Genomic DNA, 18,839 nt, shown 5'->3' on the forward strand with positions numbered 1-18,839 from the left:
ACAGACCTAAATAGAAAATTATCTTTTTTTAATACTAATTTTTTATTTTTATATTAATCACAGGTTATTTACTTGGTATCCCAGCTGTAGCCCCATTTGTCATTCCCTCCCAATCCCACCCTCCCTCCCTCATCTCCTCCCTACCCCTTTCTGAGTCCACTGTTAAGGGAGGACCTCCTCCCCTTTCATCTGACCCTAGCTTATCAGGTCTCTTCAGAACTGGCTGCAGTGTCCTCTTCTGTGGCCTAGCAAGGCTGCTCCTCCCTTCAAGGAAGGGGGGTGGAAGAGCCAGCCATTGAGCTCATGTCAGAAATAGTTCATGTTCCCCTTACTAGGGTGAACTAGTATCCACTTGGATACTGAGCTACCATGGGCTATATTTGAGCAGAGGTTCTAGGTTATATCCATACATGGTCCTTGGTTGGAGAAACAGTCTCATAAAAGACCCCTGCACCCTGATATATTTGGTCCTTCTGGAGCTCATGTCCACAGAGAATTCTCAACAGTAGAATATCAAATGGTAGAGAAAGACTTAAAGAAATGTTGCAACATATTTAGTCATTCTGGAAATGCAAATTAAAATGACCCTGAGATTTCACCTCACACCCATCAGAATAGCTAAGATCAAAATCTGAAGGGATGACGCATGCTGAAGAGGATGTGAAGAAAGGGAACACTCTTCCATTGTTCGTGGGAACATAAAATTGTACAACCACTTTGAAAATCAGTATGGTGCTTTTTCAGAAAATAAGGAATAGCGCTACCTCAAGATCCAGCTATACTACTCGTAAGCATATACCCAAAAAAATGCCCTACAATTCCAAAAAGACATTTGTTCAACTGTGTTCATAGCAGCTTTATTTGTAGTAGCCAGAATCTGGAAACAACCTACATGCTCCTCAACGAAGGAATAGATACAGAAAGTGTAGTACATTTACACAGTGGAATACTACTCAGCAATTAAAAACAAAGAAATCACAAAATTTTCAGGCAAATGGTGGAAACTAGAAAAGATTATCCTGAATGAGGTAACTCAGAAGCAGAAAGACACATATGGCATATACTCACTTATATAAGTGGATATTGGAAATATAATATCGGATAAACATACTAAAATCTATAAACCTAAAGAAGTTAAACAACAAGGAGGACCCTAGGGAAGATGTTTAATCCTCATTCAAAAAAGCAAACAGGATAGACATTGGAAGTAGGAGAAGACAAGGAACAGGACAGGAGCCTTCCACAAAAGATCCTTAAAGACTCTACCCATGAGGGTATCAAAGAAGATATTGAGACTCATATCCAAATTTTGGGCAGAATGCTGGATACCTTATGGAAGAAGAGGGAGACAGAAAGACCTGGAGGGAACTGAAACTCCACAAGGAGAACAACAGAGCCCAGAAACATCTGTGCTTGGGAGGTCCTGCAGAGATCAATACCCTGACCAAGGACCTTGCATGAGGAGGACCTGGACCCCCTGCTCAGATGAAGCCCACTGCTGCTCAGTTTCCAAGTGGGCTCCCCAGTAAAAGGAGCAGGGGCTGTCTCTGAGATGAACTCAGTGGTTGGCTCTTTGGTCACCTCTCTCCCTGGGGAGACAGGGGTACAGCCTTTCCAGGCCACAGAGGAGGATGAGGCAGCCACCCTGAGGAGACCTGATAGGGTAGGGTCAGATAGAAGGGGAGGAGGGCCTCCCCTGGGACTAGGGAAAGGGCATGAGGGGAGAAGAGGGAGGGTGGGTGAGACTGGGAAGAGAGCAGGGAGGAGCCTGAATTGGAAATTTAAAGTGAATAAATTGAAATAAATAAGAAAATAAACAAAACAAACAAATAAACAAACAAAAAAACCTGGTATGTTTACTTAGCAAGACCTGTGATGACTCCTCCGGGTAACATGCAAATATGATGTATGAAAATTTCACAATGTCCCACCCTTATATAAAGTGCTACCAGCAATCAATTGCTATTGAATAAAGGAGAATCCTGTCCTCTTCAGGAATAAGTCAAACCCAATACATGTACATATGACGACACTAAGCGCACTCAAGATGGTTGTAAATATGTGCGTATGTACAAATACATTCACACATATTTCTGCACATAAATTGATAGAAACAACAACTTTAGGAGAAGAGGTCTTGAGGTCAAGAGGAAATGGGGAGGGCATAAGCAGGGTTCAAATGTTTTCAATATACTGTACTCATGTATATTCTCAGAAAACTAAAAATAAATTTAAAAAGTAACAAAATTACAGGAAGGTAAATGGACACATAGATTTTGGTCAATGGGTGCATTTGCTTATTCTCAGTGTTCCAATGTTTCTTGCCTTGTTTTTTCAATTAGTTGAAGACAGAAATGTTTAAGGAAGTTGTTAATCAAAGACACACACTTTGGCAAAATATCTGTTCAAAATGGTTTGAACCTCCTAGAAAGGCACCATTCTGCATTGAGACTGTGAAGACATGCAAGAATCCATCTACATTGAGTAGAAAGATATTCCTAAACATTTTTTTTCACAAAATGAGAAACAATTTTTCAAAGAATGAAGAGGCATTGTTGAGAATTAAAGAGGTTATTTCTTTCAAATTTAAAGATATTTTACTAATCAGTTTACAATCAGGTATCCAAATAACTTAAGCTGAGAAACGTTAATAATACAAATTTAAGATGGACTGAAATGCTAGTTGCAGTCTTTTTCATGGCTATCCATTTAGTAAATTCAGCAACTAGTGAAGAACATAGACGCATTTCTTAAGATACCAGCATAAGTTTATTAAAATTGCCAACTTATCCCAGAGATCTAAGATTCTGTGGACATAAGACCAAGACAGTTTCCCTGAACACTTCATGTAAATTCTTATTTATTTTCAATTATGTTTCAGTTGAAAATGTGAGTGCCCATTTATCCTTGTTGTGAATTAAGTCAAAACTGTGTCACACTTTATTAGTGCACTTCTGAAGCACCTTTTTCATATAATATTCTTTTAATTTAAAACACTGAAAAATTTTGTAACACAGACAAAAATTCTTAGTGAGTAAATCTGTGACTGGTCTTTGCTTAAAATTAAGATTATTACAGAATATACTAACATTTTCTTCTTATTATAAAAACAGCAAATCATGATCTCTACATTTAAAACAATCGAGTTTGTGGAGTTATCTGAGAGTAAGTTGTTTGGTTGTTGTTTATTTTTACGTTCTTTTATGCAGTCAAATCTATGGTATTTTTGCCCAATAAGGAATCATTTGTATTCACTTGTACATTCAAACTTCACTTTAACAAGAAGAAATAAAAACATTTTGCAATGCAATCTTACCACCTGTATAGGACAGTAATGTTTTCCTAAGCCTCTATTATACACACTTATTTTTAGGAAAATTAAATTATAGAAAATAAATTTGGTGAAGTTTCTTGAGATCATTTAATATATAAACAAATTATCACCAACTCTCTCAAATTTATTTCAGGTGTTATTCTTGATCTTTACTTGAATTCAGTAATATCTGCAAAAATAAATTCATTGTTTTCTCATTGTGCCCCCATAGTCCTTTCAGGTTTCATCCTTTGCTTTCCCCATGAATGTTTCACACTGCTAGGATTTGGATTCCTAATCTCTTCCCTCAATCCCATCTTCACTTCCTATGTGTATCCAAAATCTTGAGATTCATCACTTCAACCATTTCCAAAAACATTTTTTTTTTCTTTCTCATTACAACTCAAGCTTCAAGTTAACCCAGCAAACAAACATGCTTTCTATGATTTAGGGCATGACATTTTTCTTTGCTTCCCCATCAGTTTCCAATCAAAGAATGAAACGGTGTGATGCTGAGCCCCCACAACATGAATAGGAAACTGAGTGTAGCCAGCAATCACTCCTTAGACATTTATTCTTCATCCAGTTTCCCCTCAGATGATATTTTAAGTCTTCCCCACTTGCTATAAACACTGTAAGATACTCCCATCTTCCTCACCCACAGGACATGTTTTTTAGCACTTTATTTATAGATGAAAGAGAAGCCATTCAAGTGAGGATTCTCTCAACCCACTGCCTTCTCAACAAGTTCCAATTCCTCATGGCTACAGAAACCTTACCATCTGTACCCCAATTTGTCCACAGCAAAGAACAACAAGGCTGAAATTGCTGCTCTTGTTGGAAACCCTTCACTACTTTTGAGCTAGGCTACTGTGCATATCTTACCATGGCTTTAATGGTCTGATGTCTGTCTTTTGTTTGTATGTCTGTTCATTTTTATTGGTAGCTTATTCTCTTTGATGCTTACCAAATGCTGTTCTTAGGAGAATTTACTAATTGTCAGTTTGCTGACCATCTCCCTTACTTTCCTGGTCACTGTTTGAGAAAGAATTCATGCAATCTTTTCTAAAAAGCTCTTCTAAAGTTGTCAGTCATGTTGAAGTATCCTTTTTAGATGGTATCACTATCCTGTCTGCAATGCTACATAAAACTCTCTGTGTGCTTGGAATTCCTTGGGACATTTGCGAGTGAGACCTTCTGCCAGATGAAAGTTAAGAGAGGATAATACTGGGATAAAAACTGCAAGGAAAATTACTCCTGCATTTCAATGCATTTTGAAATTCCACAGTTTATGTTACAGCTGGGGTTACAAAAGTGCCATCTCTGTGGAGAGAGATGGCAGCCTATGAAACCATTTATCTAGTCTCTGAGTCATTGCTACATCACTTAGAGCTGGGCGAAAAGCAGCTCTTACTCCTTTTATTAATGGAGAGAAAATGCTACTTCCACAGTCCACATTCTGCCCTTTCTTCAGAACAATTGGCTTAAAATGCAATTCCAGAAATGTCATTGTTGCACTTGACTGTTAAAAAGAAAAAGAATTAGATTTTTTGAAATAAGTATTTGCATTGTCGAGATAAAAACAGATTAAGAATCTTTGTTTTCAGGAAGTTTTCCAACAGTTTTAGAAATAAATGCATTGATTCACAAGATATCTCTCATGCATTAAATCCATGGATATTTAATAACCAGTATTCTCTACAAAATATACAGTGATGTTTTTGCTAAGGTCATAGGCCTACACAATAAAGAATGATAAGTTTAGCTAATGCAATGGTATTTATTCTGAAATGATACATAGTAGACTGAAATTACCCATGAAAGAAACATCTGGAACAAATGAGAACTGGAAATACACTGTGGTCTTTTGACTCTCAGCCATATCATCAGAATATACACTATACATTATAAAGTCATCATTTGTAAAGTCCTAGTTACTCAGAAACAGTGGAAAATTATTAATTATTTTCTAAAGCAATAAACATAGTTATTAATATATACAGACAACATGACCAGGGAAAGTGAAGTTGTTCAGTGTTCTATTTAGTGCAGAGTCAATAATATACTGCCTTCATAATTAATTGTCTATATTAATGAAAAGTGTGCACTCTGGACATATGTCTAGATCTAGAGTTGCATTTATGCCACTTATTCTTTGTGTAAACATCAGGATATAATGACATCTTGCTTTTTGTTGGTAAAATGGAGACACAAATAATAAAGACCTCAAATACTATCTTTCCTTCTTTCTCCCATCTCAGATTCTTCATTACTCATCTTCCCAGCATGCACTATCTGCCTGATTGGACACTGTATTCAATTAGTACATTAATACGGAACTCAGAAAAGATGTCTGATTAGAACTTGAGAGACCATTCGTTACTATGTTTAAACCATTTGAGAGACTGCAATGGGTCAATATTTGTGCTCAGTACTAAGGAACAATGTTTTACACAGTCTGTTTCAAGGAGCTAAATATTTCTCTGTTTTGCTGGTTTTGTCTCCCTGAGTTTCAGAATATAAATTGTGTGCTAAGAACAAAGAGTCCTATAAAACATCATGAAAGAAGAATGAAAGCACGTTTGGACTGAGTTCTGAAGAATAAGATTTGGCTACTCATTACCAGAGAACACAGAGGATGAGATAGTGGTTCCCCCATCAGAAACAGCATGTAATCCAGACAGGAACAGAATATTAGTCAGGAAAATCAGAAATTAGAGATGAATATACCTTAGGTAAACAATGATTTAGGTCATTTTGGGGAAAATTAAATTTTCATGTGGTTATGTATTCTAGTAAGACACATAAAAATTATATCAAAATTGGCTCTAGATCAGCTCAATTTCCATTAACCTAGCCTTCCTATAAGAAAAAACTGCATAACTGAACTATATGCTTAATGTTTAAGAAATACATTTTTAATGTTTAAATATAAACAAAGATAAAGAAATGTAAACATTTATTTTTGTTTATCTTCTATCCTCTAAAGACTATTCATTTTCCTCATAACCATACAATTACACAATTCTTTGATTATGAATAAAATTCACCAACATTCCACATATTACTGTATTTTTCTCTACAAATTCCATAATAGGAGTAACTTTGAATACTTTTTTAGCAAAACAAAGCACTTTGGATAGACAACTAAATTAGAATTTCCTTCTATTTGAACTTTTTTTTCTTTCTTCTGAATAAAAGGAATTTTCTAGTCTCATAATGGACTTATTTTTCCTGCTGGAATAATCATACCGTTTCCAGTTTTATATTCCACATTGCTTTTCTTATCTTAAATGACAGACATAAATTGTCTTATCATGTCCTGATAAGCCATTACAGTTAGAAAGGGTTAACATGGAGAAAGCTGCATCTGTTTTGAAGTTACACTGCCTGAACAATCAAGGGAAGCCACTGGATTCTGCCAGAGACTTACTTGTGTAACAAGCCTCTACTTCAGAGCTGTCTTCAATCAATTCCCTTTAATTCTGTGAAGCAGATGGTTCGTGTTTTTTGTCTATTTTGCATGGCAATGCATCTTATACTATGTTAACTTAGACCAGTTGATGGCATAGACAATAACTTAATTCAGAGTTTATAAACTTTTTATGCCCTTAGTCTTTTAGAAACCATGACAACTTTTCTCTGCATTAGATTTCTAGTACGTAGAGAAATCTGCTATACACAATCATTGGCTTTTGTTCACCCATAAAGATTCGTGAGAAGCCGCACATGCCTGGCAATGCTGGGAATAGTGATTCCGCACTGAATGAAACAGTCAAGTCTCCACCGATATTGTGACTCAGTTATTGAGGAATAAAGAAATACCTAATAAATAATGCTTGCTAAATCGGGGCTTCCTGAAGCACTTGCTGTACAAATTGCTTCTTCACGAGGTGAGAAAGGCTGTTCCAAGGGATAGACAGTACCAGAGACAAGCAAAGATTCAACCCACTGATGCAGCCAGGTATGCCTAATGACCTCTGATTCAAGGCTCCCTTGCAGAAGAAAGATTTTACTTTGAATATAAGTCAAGCTACCAAATACAAAGTTCTTTGTAAGGCAAAGGGAGTCAACAAGAAAACTCTTCTCCCTGTACCTTCTTCCTTCTGTTCCTCAACTCAGCAAATGTTTTAAGTAATCCCTGAAAACCAAGAAGTGTGCATAGTAGTTTGTCTGAAAGGACAGTTATCTAGGAAGTTCCCTCACACATACCAGCATTTAATGTTTGTCCTATCTCCTTAGACAAATACAGACTTTACAAAATTCACAGTAGTAGTTCAGACTAAATAGTGTGTTCATTTTTATGTGATATCTCAGCATTTTAAACACATTTGTTTGATCACGATGTCTGGTTTTGACTTGTTTATGAATTATTTGTGCTTATGTTTCTTTTGCATTGATTGAACTGTGTAAAAATAAACTATGGTTTGATCTTGTATATAAGTTTTGGCAAGAAAATGCATTCATGATGTTTAGCTCACAAAAATGAACTAGACAAGTAAGTAGATGATATGACAGCATGTTGCAAGAGTTTTTGTCACCTCCACATTCAGTCCTCACACACCATGCTTCTATTGCTAACTAGCACAGTAGCAAATATGTCACCACATTTACTTTAAAAATAATGTCCAAAGAAGAAAAATGCTACCCTTGTACATTAGAATTCTGAAATCAGCAATTGGCCTAACACTCACATTAAAATATCTTAAATGTTTTAAACACACAAACACAAAAGAAATGTAATCTTGTATTTTGTAGATACTTTTATACAATGATAAGATTTTATATTTTATTTTTAGGAAAACAAAAATTCCAGAGTAAACTAGAGAAAAATACATGAAAATCCTATACTGAACTCAATAATTCTGTGTGAACAATGTAATTCTAAGAGCTGTGACTATTTCTTCTTAACCCTTAAAAATCTTTTTAGCTGAATGAGGTTTGTAATGGAAATATAAGATTTATAGTATCGTTCTTCTAAATTTTCTTCCAACTAATGATTTATTAATATACTACTTAATCTATATTGAAGATCAGTGCTGTACTTTTTACTAGTTGAAAGAAGACCAAATACTTTTTCTAATTATAGTCAAAAGATAGCATCAAGTTTCATAATTATAGAGAAAATGAAACCACATGTAAATAATTTAAAAGATTGCTGGTATATTTTTTGACATTTCAAATTTTCTTTTTATTTATTATTTACAGTTTATTCACTTTTTATCCCTGCTGTATCCCCCTCCCTCATCTCCTCCCACCTCCACCATCTCTCCCTCTTTTCCCCCTATGTCCCTCCCCTAGTCCACTGATAGGGGAGGTCCTCCTTCTTTCTATCTTACCTTAGCCTATCATATCCCATTAGGACTGGCTGCATTGTCTTCCTCTGTGGTCTGGCAAGCCTGCCACCCCACCCCAGGTGGAGGTGGTCAGAGAGCCAGCCACTGAGTCCATGTCAGATACAGTCCCTGCTACCTTCACTAGGGAACCCACTCAGAAACTGAGCTGCCTATGGGCTACATCTGAGCAAGGGGTCTGGGTCTTCTCCATGCATGGTTCTTGGTTGGAGCACCAGCCTCTGCGGTCCCCCCGTAGGCTCATATTTTTCGGCTCTATTGCTTTCCTTGTGGATCACCTGTCCCCTCTAGGTCTTTCTATCTCTCCCCTTTTCCAAAATATTCCCTGCACTCTGTCCAAAGTTTGGCTGAGTCTCAGCATCTGCTTCAACACCCTGCTGGATTAAGTATTTCAAAGGCCCTCTGCCGTAGGCTCCTCTCCTATTCCTTGTCTTCTATTCCTTTGTCTATCATGTTTACCCTTCTGAATGAGGCTTAAACATCTTCTCTAGGGTCTTCCTTGTTATTTAGCTTTTTTAGGACTTCAGATTTTAGTATGTTTAACCTATATTATATGGTTAATATCCACTTATAAGTGCGTATATATCATGTATATCTTTCTGGGAAATAACACCCTGCAAATAGTCACAAATAACATAATGTACCTTGGTGTGACTCTAATAAAACAAATGAAAGACCTGTATGAAAAATATTTCAAGTTTCTGATGAAAGAAATTGAAGAAGATATCAGAAGATGGAAAGATCTCCATGCTTGTGGATTGGTAGGATTAACATAGGGAAAATGGTCATCCTACCAAAAGCAATCTAAGTATTCAATGCACTTCCCATCAACATATCAACACAATTCTTTAGAGACCTTGAAAGAACAATTCTCAACTTCATATGGAAAAAAATAAACAACTCAGAATTTCTAAAACAACTCTGTATAATAAAAGATCTTCTGAAGTTGTCTCCATCCCTGATCTCAAGGTGTACTATAGAGCAACAATAATAATAACTGAATGGTACTGGCAGAGAAACAGACTGGTTGACCAATGGTATCAAATTGAAGACCCAGAAATAAACCCACATAACATACCTATGGATACTTGATTTTTTACAAAGAAGCCAAAGCCATACAATGGAAAAAAGACAGCATCTTCAACAAATGGTGCTGGTCTAACTGGATGTCTACACGCAGAAAAATGATAATAGATCCATATTTATCATCCTGCATAAAACTAAAGTCCTACTGAATCAAAGACTACAACATTAAGCCAGGCACACTACACCTGTCTTTAAAAAAATGGGAAAGAGCCTTGATGATATATCATTTTTTTAATATAAACAGTATTAAAACAAGCAGCAGAGAATGAAGTACATATTTGAAGACAGTTGCCTTGGAACCAGGCTGCACTGTATGGAATTAGAATCCTAGTTAGCAACTATGGTGGAAAGCATCAACAACATACTGGCTGACACCTTAAGAAAGCTGGAAAGGTCAATACGATGTTTTGATGGCTAGACAGACTGCCTTTGTGGTAAGCATTAAGGAAAAGAACTATGTACAGAAATAGAAGAGTCACTGTGCCTGAACTGTGGGGAACCATTTATTAAATGGGTCAAGAAACACATATTTCAAAGAAGACAGCTGGCAATAAAGGGCACAGATCCAGTGTGTAATAAACACCAGGCTGATGTTCATTGAAAGAGCTGTTAGGACTGCCCTTTAGAACACTGAGCCAGCACTGGAAAATACTGGCTGAGAACAATATAGCAAATACAAAGCTGAACCAAAGGAAAACAAGGAGCCCTGTAGAGAGTAAAGGGGACTGAAAGGCACTGACAAATACCCTTGTTTTAATGTGCTGTACCTCATAGTCCAAACCAAACATAGCAACAGTAAAGGCCGAAACACTCACTTTAAATATCAGAAAGATTGAACTAAGTTACTTACTGAAAGTTCTTTATTATTAAGCACGATGATGCAACTTTCCACAGCAAAATTGCTTGGTTTTGATCAGAGTGATGTTAGAGTAACTTTCTCTGTGTTATGCATAAATCAAACCTGAAAATGCAAAAATAATGCATAAGGCATTATTTTAGGTCAAGTCTTCACTCTCAGTATCACTCAGTTATTTGAAAAAGACATGTACTATGTACACAAATATATATATATATATATATATATAAATATATATAATTAAATTGATATTTGTTATATAAATTTCTCTCATTATTTTCTTCTGGCTAGAGATCTAAAAATATATTAGAGTCACTGAAACTTACTCTTTTTCTGTTTTCTTCCTCAAGGGAGGGAAAGCAGTTTTATTGAATCTGTTCTGGACCATATCCACTGAGGGAAACCAGCCTAGAGACCACGGAGGAGCGCTGCGTTCTGGCCTGTGTCTGTGGCTTGCTTATCATACATTCTTATAGAACCAAAGGCCACCTGCCCCGGGATGTCACCAGCCACAATTGGACTGCCCCCACCCCATACTAACTGGTAATTAAGTAAATGCCTTCTAAGCTTGCCAATGGCCTGATTTTATGGAGGCTTCCTATCAGTTGCGGTCCCCTCTTCTCAGATGGCACTAGTTTATGTCTCTCCCTTCCTTTCTCTACAGCCCTCTTTGTTTCTGTTCTCTATTTTTTCTTTTATATCACTATTTAAATACAGAAAACACTCTAAAGACTGATAGGAGTGTTGAACTAATAATCAATGCTTATAAATGATAAAAAGTACCCTGACACAGTACCATTTTTCTTTTTCTTAGTACAAAGTACTGGAGCAAGGAAGCTGGAATACCAAAGACTGGAAGTAGACTGAAGAAGGCCACCTTAAGCCCTCAGTAATTCAGATCCCTCTACAACGAGTGTTAACTTCAGCAGCCCCCTAAGGAAATCCCAGTCCTGTTCATTGGTCTCACAGATCCTGGTCTGCACACGTACCCACCAAGCAGAGCTAGGACACCTGCTCACAATGAAATAGTCCCAGGCATTGCAAATAAGATTATGGCATAAACCATATCCCACGAATAAGACAGAATTATATGAAACAGAAAGAATTAACAAACGTTCAATGTCTTTTGTTAGAATGTTGAATTTTGCAGCTTTTGAAAAGAATCATTTGATAGAATCCTTTAAAAAAAATCACCTACTCTATCTACAATATAGGCAAAATTAACCAGAATGAATAAGACTTAACAAGACACTGCTTTTCTTCAGTTTGAAGTTAAGTAAAGCCCATAAAGTACCTAACTTCTTCATGAAATACATGTGGAAAATGCAAGGATATTTGCTCTTTTATAGGCCTCCAAAAAAGCAATTTAAAATGGAATAAAACAGGGAGATATTATCTGAACTGTAGGTATTGTGAAAATTGTGCTGTGAAAATTAAAATACTAGTTTGCGCCATAGCCATAAATTACCAAACTAATTATCTAGTAGCAGGCATAACTGAATCATTCAAAGGGGTAATTAGCAATCAGACATAATGAGTACTGCTACTATTTCTTGTCATACTGTATTTAGCTTCCACACAGCCTGGGGGAACTGAATTATTTCCTATCCTTGCAGAGGGCATTACTGCTATATTGAGTGCATCGGCCCATATTATTACTCCCCGTAGTTTAATTCTTCACTGGACTGCACACTTCTGATTTCCCCTGTCAAAAGTTTCCCATTCTCCCGGGCCTTTTACAGCAGTCATCTTTCCAGCAATCATTCCTTAATGTATATGTTTAAACTGCATCGGAGTCATATTAAATATTTCCTTTAGTAGTTTTACAAAATTCAGATTCAGTAATATAGGCAGCGTCATTTAAAGCAGTATTTTTTAGACCAATCTCTATCATTTATAATTTTATGTGTCAATTAAAATACCTCTATGACATTTTACGTCTTAAACATCATTATTGTACTAAATGTCTTCTATGAGTGTAGACATCAGCCTGTACCCTGGGGAGGCAAGGAGAGTAAGAGACGTGCCTGAGGTGTGTCTGTCCTAGGGACTGACGTATTTGCTTCACAGTGTGATCAGTGCAAGACAGACAACCTAGATACATTAACATACAGCCCTGAGCCACATATTACCTTATCTTATTTTGGAAAAAAATTCGAAATATTATGCAGAATGAAAAATTAATTACCTAACTCTGTTAAGTGAGAGGGCAGATGTCACAGGAAACGATTAAATTATGTCTGCTATTTGTGCTCAGTTGGGGTTCTTTAAATGCCCGCCATATGAATATACACTGACATTTGAATCACAGCATCCAGGGGTAAGTTTAGAGTTTCAAATTTAGAATCTCTTAGGGGAAGAAAAATCTTCTAGACGCTGAGCCAAAGAGCAAACCCCGGAACCACTATGTACAGACACTGAAGTGCTACAGAGAGGACAACCTTTATTTAGCTGGTTTGGCAGAGAATCGGTAGGGACACTTATAGTGGAAGAATGGACACAGCCACCAAACGACAGTGTGAGAACTTGGAGCAAGCTTCACAGGCAATACCAGCCTTTCCTCCCTGGAAATCACGAGGGACATGACTCCTCCCCCTTTTCTGCTGCCTGCAGAAGTTGGTATGGCTCCATTAGAGAATGGAGCTCAATCCCTGCCCTGGCGTTGCCGGCACTAAACTGGTGATTAATTAACAGAAATAAATAGATAAATAAATAAATAAATAAACGAAAAACACCACCAACAAAAACGTATTTTAAACAAAGATCTCTAAGGATTTAATTTTCAGGCACCTCAGATATCACTTCGTGATTATCCTGTAATCAGTGAGACCAGCAAGAAAAATCTAAGAGATCTCAAAGCTCACTGCATGCTCTCATTCTGTCATCCTAGCTGAGCTAACCACATCTTAGTGACTGTACAACAGTAGAGGACACACAGCAGCGATTATGGCTAAGCATTCTGAGTTTCCTAAGAAATGATACAAAGCAGAGAGAAAGGGAAACTGAGCCTGGCCCTGACAGGGTCTGCAAAGGAAGGAAGCAGGAGATGCGGAAAGTGCTCGGACAGGCAGGAAGCCCCAGAAGCTCACACTGTCGGAGGTAAGCTCTCCCACTTTGAAAGCAGAAACTGCTGAATCAAGAAAGAAACATTAATTGTTCTTTGGTCTTCTTATGGGAGTTGTTGCATAACCAGGTCAAATGATGCCACAAATCAGATACACATGCAACACTCCTTCAGCTCAGTGCCCTAATGCAGAAGGAACCAGACCTGGGTGACATATTCTATTTTGACCATAGGATAGCACATCCCGATGATGAGATAATACATTTTATCATGTGAATAGCTTTATGTGCTCAGCATCTGTTCGTAAATTGAGCTTCAAGGGAAGAAAACATTATTATTTTTCAAATTAATACTTTATGTGTAAAATGTCAATGAGTGGCTCATCATTTCAAACACAACATCCAAACTGGAAAACTTGCTGACCGTCTGCTCCCACCAGAAGCCCAAGCATGTGTGTATACATGGCAGGTTTATCTGTGCTTGCACACAGCCACATAACATTGATGATGCAAAACCAGGATTTATGACAAGACACTGTTGTGGTTTAAATATAATTTGTTCCCAAGAAGCCCCTGATGAAGTCTGATCCCAGAGTGACAGTGGAAGATGAACACAGTACAACCCAAGTATTACAAAGGCATAAACTTTAACTGACATTTCAAAAATATATAATAACTCATATGAATCACAAAAAAAGTTAAGTCAAACCATCCTTTCTCTCCCTTACGTCCATAAACTTGGAAATTCAATGAATTCTAAATTATAAAAATATTAAATGTATATTGATCAAATATGGGCCCATGAAATATAGATTTAATTAAATCATAGTTCAAATTTAATACTTTATACATAAGATTATTTCTGAATAACTGAAAGGCCACAGAGATAAGTAGTTTGCCATAACAGTTTAGAGTCTTTTACTTGTCACAAGAGGGAGCCGATGGGTTTCAATTAATGCAAACATATCAGCAGTAAAGCGAAATCAATTTGATCCTGGGAGGTATAATTTTATAGTACAATTCATATTGATAACAAGATCTAAATTAATATTAAGTATCAATGGTCACAGTTTCTTTTCAATTCATCATTCTAAAACCATCCTTAATGGCTTATTTTCCCAAACAAAGCTAGCACAGTGATACACAGGAAGAAACTGAATTCACATTGCCTTTCTGAAGGCTAAATCTTCTTCATGTATAAAACAAAAATATGGAGTTATCTGTCAGCAAGATTGTGAGAATTAATGGATACCCTAATAACTAAGAATGTCCATCATTCTGTTGTTGTTTTTAATAAAGACAAATTCCTTTCATATTGTATAACAATTACAAACTATTATTCCTCATAGCAAATACCTTTTGTTTCATTAGTAAAATGAAACCCCTCTTTTGATGCTTCATTTCTCTTTCAGGGGTTGATCTACATTTTACCTATTGATTTTAAGTTTCTATTTCATTTTCTCTCTAAACTAAGATGTTCTAAAGTACAATATGTGTTGTTACCTATATATTCACACATCCAAAATTCCTCATAATCAATATCTAAGTAAATTCATGCTGCCAAAAATAAAAAGCATTTCCGTCCTTATGTAACAGGATTCTTTGGTGGTATAGGATTTCCCCTTGATGTTATTTCTGTTCTACCATTATCCAGTCTTCAGTGTGCTCACCTCTCTAGTGCTGAGTGATCACCAAAGCATCCTTGCTTCTTCTAGTTACATCTTCCTTCCTGTTTCCCTCTTGCCTCCAGGGAATAACACAGGTGAACAAATGAAGCTGCTAGAATCATCAATCTAGCATGCAAATCCACACATTTTTCTTTCCTGGTAAAAATACTCTAGTATTTTCCTCACCCATATACAGGCAATTTGCTGTATGGCAAAACTAAGCAGTGGTTCATGGAACATTCAGAGCATTTTTATTTCAGTTACTTAATAAAAATTGAGATAAAGCATAAAATTCCACTCCTTTTCCATTTTCAAGAAGAATTTTTGAAAAGATAACAATTCCGAGCCTCCAATAATAAGCACTGTGGCACAAGTACACAGCGAACTTGCCTCAGTCACTATCACTCTTTCAGACCACCTCACCAGCCTTTGATATCCCATTTATCACCACATGTGGGTTATTTTATTTACAAGGACAGAATTAAGAAGCATGTGAAACAGTCCTTCAAAAATGACACAGGTAAAGTACATAATATAGGCTTTTTAGATCGAGAAATTTTTTTAAAAAAATTCTGTGTCTAACCACCGAAAGAAATCTTTATGAAGTTGAGTCACTTGCTTCTTTCAGAGGCCACTGGACTGGATTCAGGAGTAATGTATACTCTGGTGCTCTGGGAGGACTCAAGGGTCCATATGCACTAAATAGGAGGCTAATGGACATCATGAAAGGAAACAGAGGGCGTAAGTAAATCTCATGTATTTCAAACTAAGCATGTGTAATGTAAGCCCCAATTCATAAGTTAGTCACACTACAAATGACCCCTTCTGCTGTTCACTGTTGGGTCCAACACACACTTTTAAACAGTGACTGAAAACAAAAGACTTTCTGACATGTTCCTACTTTCTCTTTCCTCACTTTGCCTTCATCTGGAATCTTTTACTTAATTGGAGTTAGTGATTCCTCAACCCAGAGTCTGAGGGACAATAGACTCCAAAGTCATTTCCATAGTGTGGAAAACATAACAACAGAAAAGGAGCCTGTGTTGAAACTTTGTCAATGGTAACATCTGCTTACTCCCTTTGGGATGTGAAGTTTGTCACATTAATTCCCTTAACTATGTGTTCACCTGTTAATTAGAGTATAAATAGCCACTCCATAAACTGATGTACTCAGTAATGGAATATGGTGGCCATCTGATACTAAATACTTACAATGTGGCAATCATCTTCTCAGCTTTATCAAGACCAGCCTTCATTCCTGCCTTATGAGGAAAGGCTCCTCTAGACTCTCCTTACAGATGAGGAAAATGAGGGGCAGTGTCTTAGTTACTTTTCTATTGCTGTGATAAGTCACTGTGACCAAAGCAAGAGTTTTTTTAAGGGCTTACAGTTTCAGATAGTTAGAGTCCATGACCATCGTGGTGGGTAGCATGGCAGTAGACAGGCAGGCTGGCACTAGAAAAATGGCTGAGAGCTTACATCTTGGTCTGCAAGTGCTAGGCATAGAGAGTTAACTGTGAATGGCCTGGGCTTTTGAAAGCTCAAAGCTTACCCCAATGACAGTCTTCCAACAAAGCCACATCTCATAATCTTTTCCAAACAGTGTCACAAACTAGAAACTAAATACTCAAATATATGAGCCTATGGGTGCCATTTTTCAATCAGTCTACCAGAAGGAGAGTAGGAACGCACACACAGGAATTGTGAGAGAACCAACAATGAATCAGCTAATTATGACCCCACAGACTAATGCATTTTACATTTGTCCAATACAGTATGATAATTCTTTTTTTTGTTTTTTGGTTTTTTTTTGGGGGGAGACAGTTGTTCATAATTTAATCATGAAAAATGTTAAATCCTCCCTGGGATCACAGGAGTAATTTTTTTTTCTTTTTAAATTTTTTTTAAATTTTTAAATATTAGTTACAGTTTATTAACTTTGTATCCCAGCTGTATCCTGCTCCCTCATTCCCTCCCAATCCCCCCCTCCATCATCTCCTCCCTGCCCCTTTCCAAGTCCACTGATAGAGGAGGACCTCCTCCCCTTTCATCTGACCCTGGTTTATCAGGTATCTTCAGGACTGGCTGCGAAGTCCTCCTTTGTGGCCTAGCAGGGTTGCTCCTCCCTCAGGGGCGGGGTGTCAAAGAGCCTGCCATTGAGTACATGTCCGAAATAGTCCCTGTTCCCTTTACTAGGGAGAACAATTGGATACTGAGCTGCCATGGGCTACATCTGAGCAGGAGTTCTAGGTTATATCCATGCATGGTCCTTGGTTGTAGAAACAGTCTCATATAAGAACCCTGTGTCCAGATATATTTGGCCCTTGTGGAGCTCCTGTCCTCTTCATGTCATACTAACTCCCCCTTCTTTCATATGATTCCCTGCACTCTGCCAAAGGTTTGGTTATGAGTCTCAGTATCTGCTTTGGTACACTGCTAGGTAGAGTCTTTCAGAGACCTTCTGCATGCTAAGTCTTACATTAAGGCACAGTTCAAATTCCAACGTGTGTGCTTTTCTTTTTCTTTCTTTCTTTGTTTCATTCTGTGTTCCTTTCTTTCTTTCTTTCTTTCTTTCTTTCTTTCTTATTTTTTTATTTTTTATTTTTTTTATCAGTTACATTTTATTAACTCTGTATCCCACCCGTGTCCCGATCCCTCATTCCCTCCCAGTCCCTCCCTCCCTCCCTCATCTCCACCGTGCCCCTTTCCAAGTCCACTGATAGGGGGGACCTCCTCCCCATTCATCTGATCCTGTTTTATCAGGTATCTTCAGGACTGGCTGCAAAGCCCTCCTCTGTGGCCTAACAGGACTGCTCCTCCCTTGGGGGGTGGGGAGCAGTATGATAATTCTTATGCAGTATGCCAAAGGTTCATATGGGTGTCTGCAGCAAATCATATGAGTTCTTCAGGAAAAACCGCAGGTTCCTTCCTTTACTCCTTGCATTGTTGTGTTCAGTAAAAAGTAGCACAGCGAATCCCTCCCTCCTCAATTTGCAGACACAAATGAGACTCATCATTTCCTCATGCTGAAAAGAGAGGAGAGCCTATGTTCTCATCCTTCAATGAAATTGAGAAATCATGAATTCAGCTTCTGTCTCTCACCTTCCCCAGAAGCCCAACGAAAATGTTTTTCCACACTTGAGAACAAGCACCTTAGGATTAGAAACTATGTTTCTCTTGGTTTTGTGCCTTCTTAGCTTCCCATGCTTCTTGACATGTTTGGTGTAAGAAGAATAAAGAAATTAACTTCCTACAAACTTTTGAGTACCAAGGAAAATCGAATATATCCATATGTATGTTATATGCATCTACATGTATATATAAATGGAATGTATGTATGCATATCTGTGGAATATATGCATATATACATATATTTCATTGAAATATGTATATATACACTTATGTATGTATATACATGGGCATGTATACATGTACACATGCAAGTATATAGTAATTTTAAAATTTGAAACATTTAATTAGAATCAAATTTTAAAAGCTAA

The 18,839-nt window shown here is 37.2% G+C and overlaps 1 protein-coding gene across 16 annotated transcripts in view; it reads right to left on the bottom strand.

Moving 5' to 3' along the window:
* Ralyl (RALY RNA binding protein like) overlaps window positions 1–18,839 on the bottom strand; it is a 755,733-nt gene that overhangs the window by 491,479 nt on the left and 245,415 nt on the right. For 8 of the 16 annotated variants that reach the window (XM_060385769.1, XM_060385776.1, XM_060385768.1 and 5 more), the window contains one exon: window positions 10,604–10,714. The exons of the other annotated variants lie outside the window; for them this stretch is intronic. The gene's annotated coding sequence lies outside the window, so the exon portion shown is untranslated. The remainder of the gene's footprint in view (window positions 1–10,603; window positions 10,715–18,839) is intronic. 16 annotated transcript variants of the gene reach the window in all.

The sequence above is a fragment of the Meriones unguiculatus genome, chromosome 6 (assembly GCF_030254825.1).
Source record: "Meriones unguiculatus strain TT.TT164.6M chromosome 6, Bangor_MerUng_6.1, whole genome shotgun sequence".
In the NCBI taxonomy this organism is placed as follows: Eukaryota; Metazoa; Chordata; class Mammalia; order Rodentia; family Muridae; genus Meriones; species Meriones unguiculatus.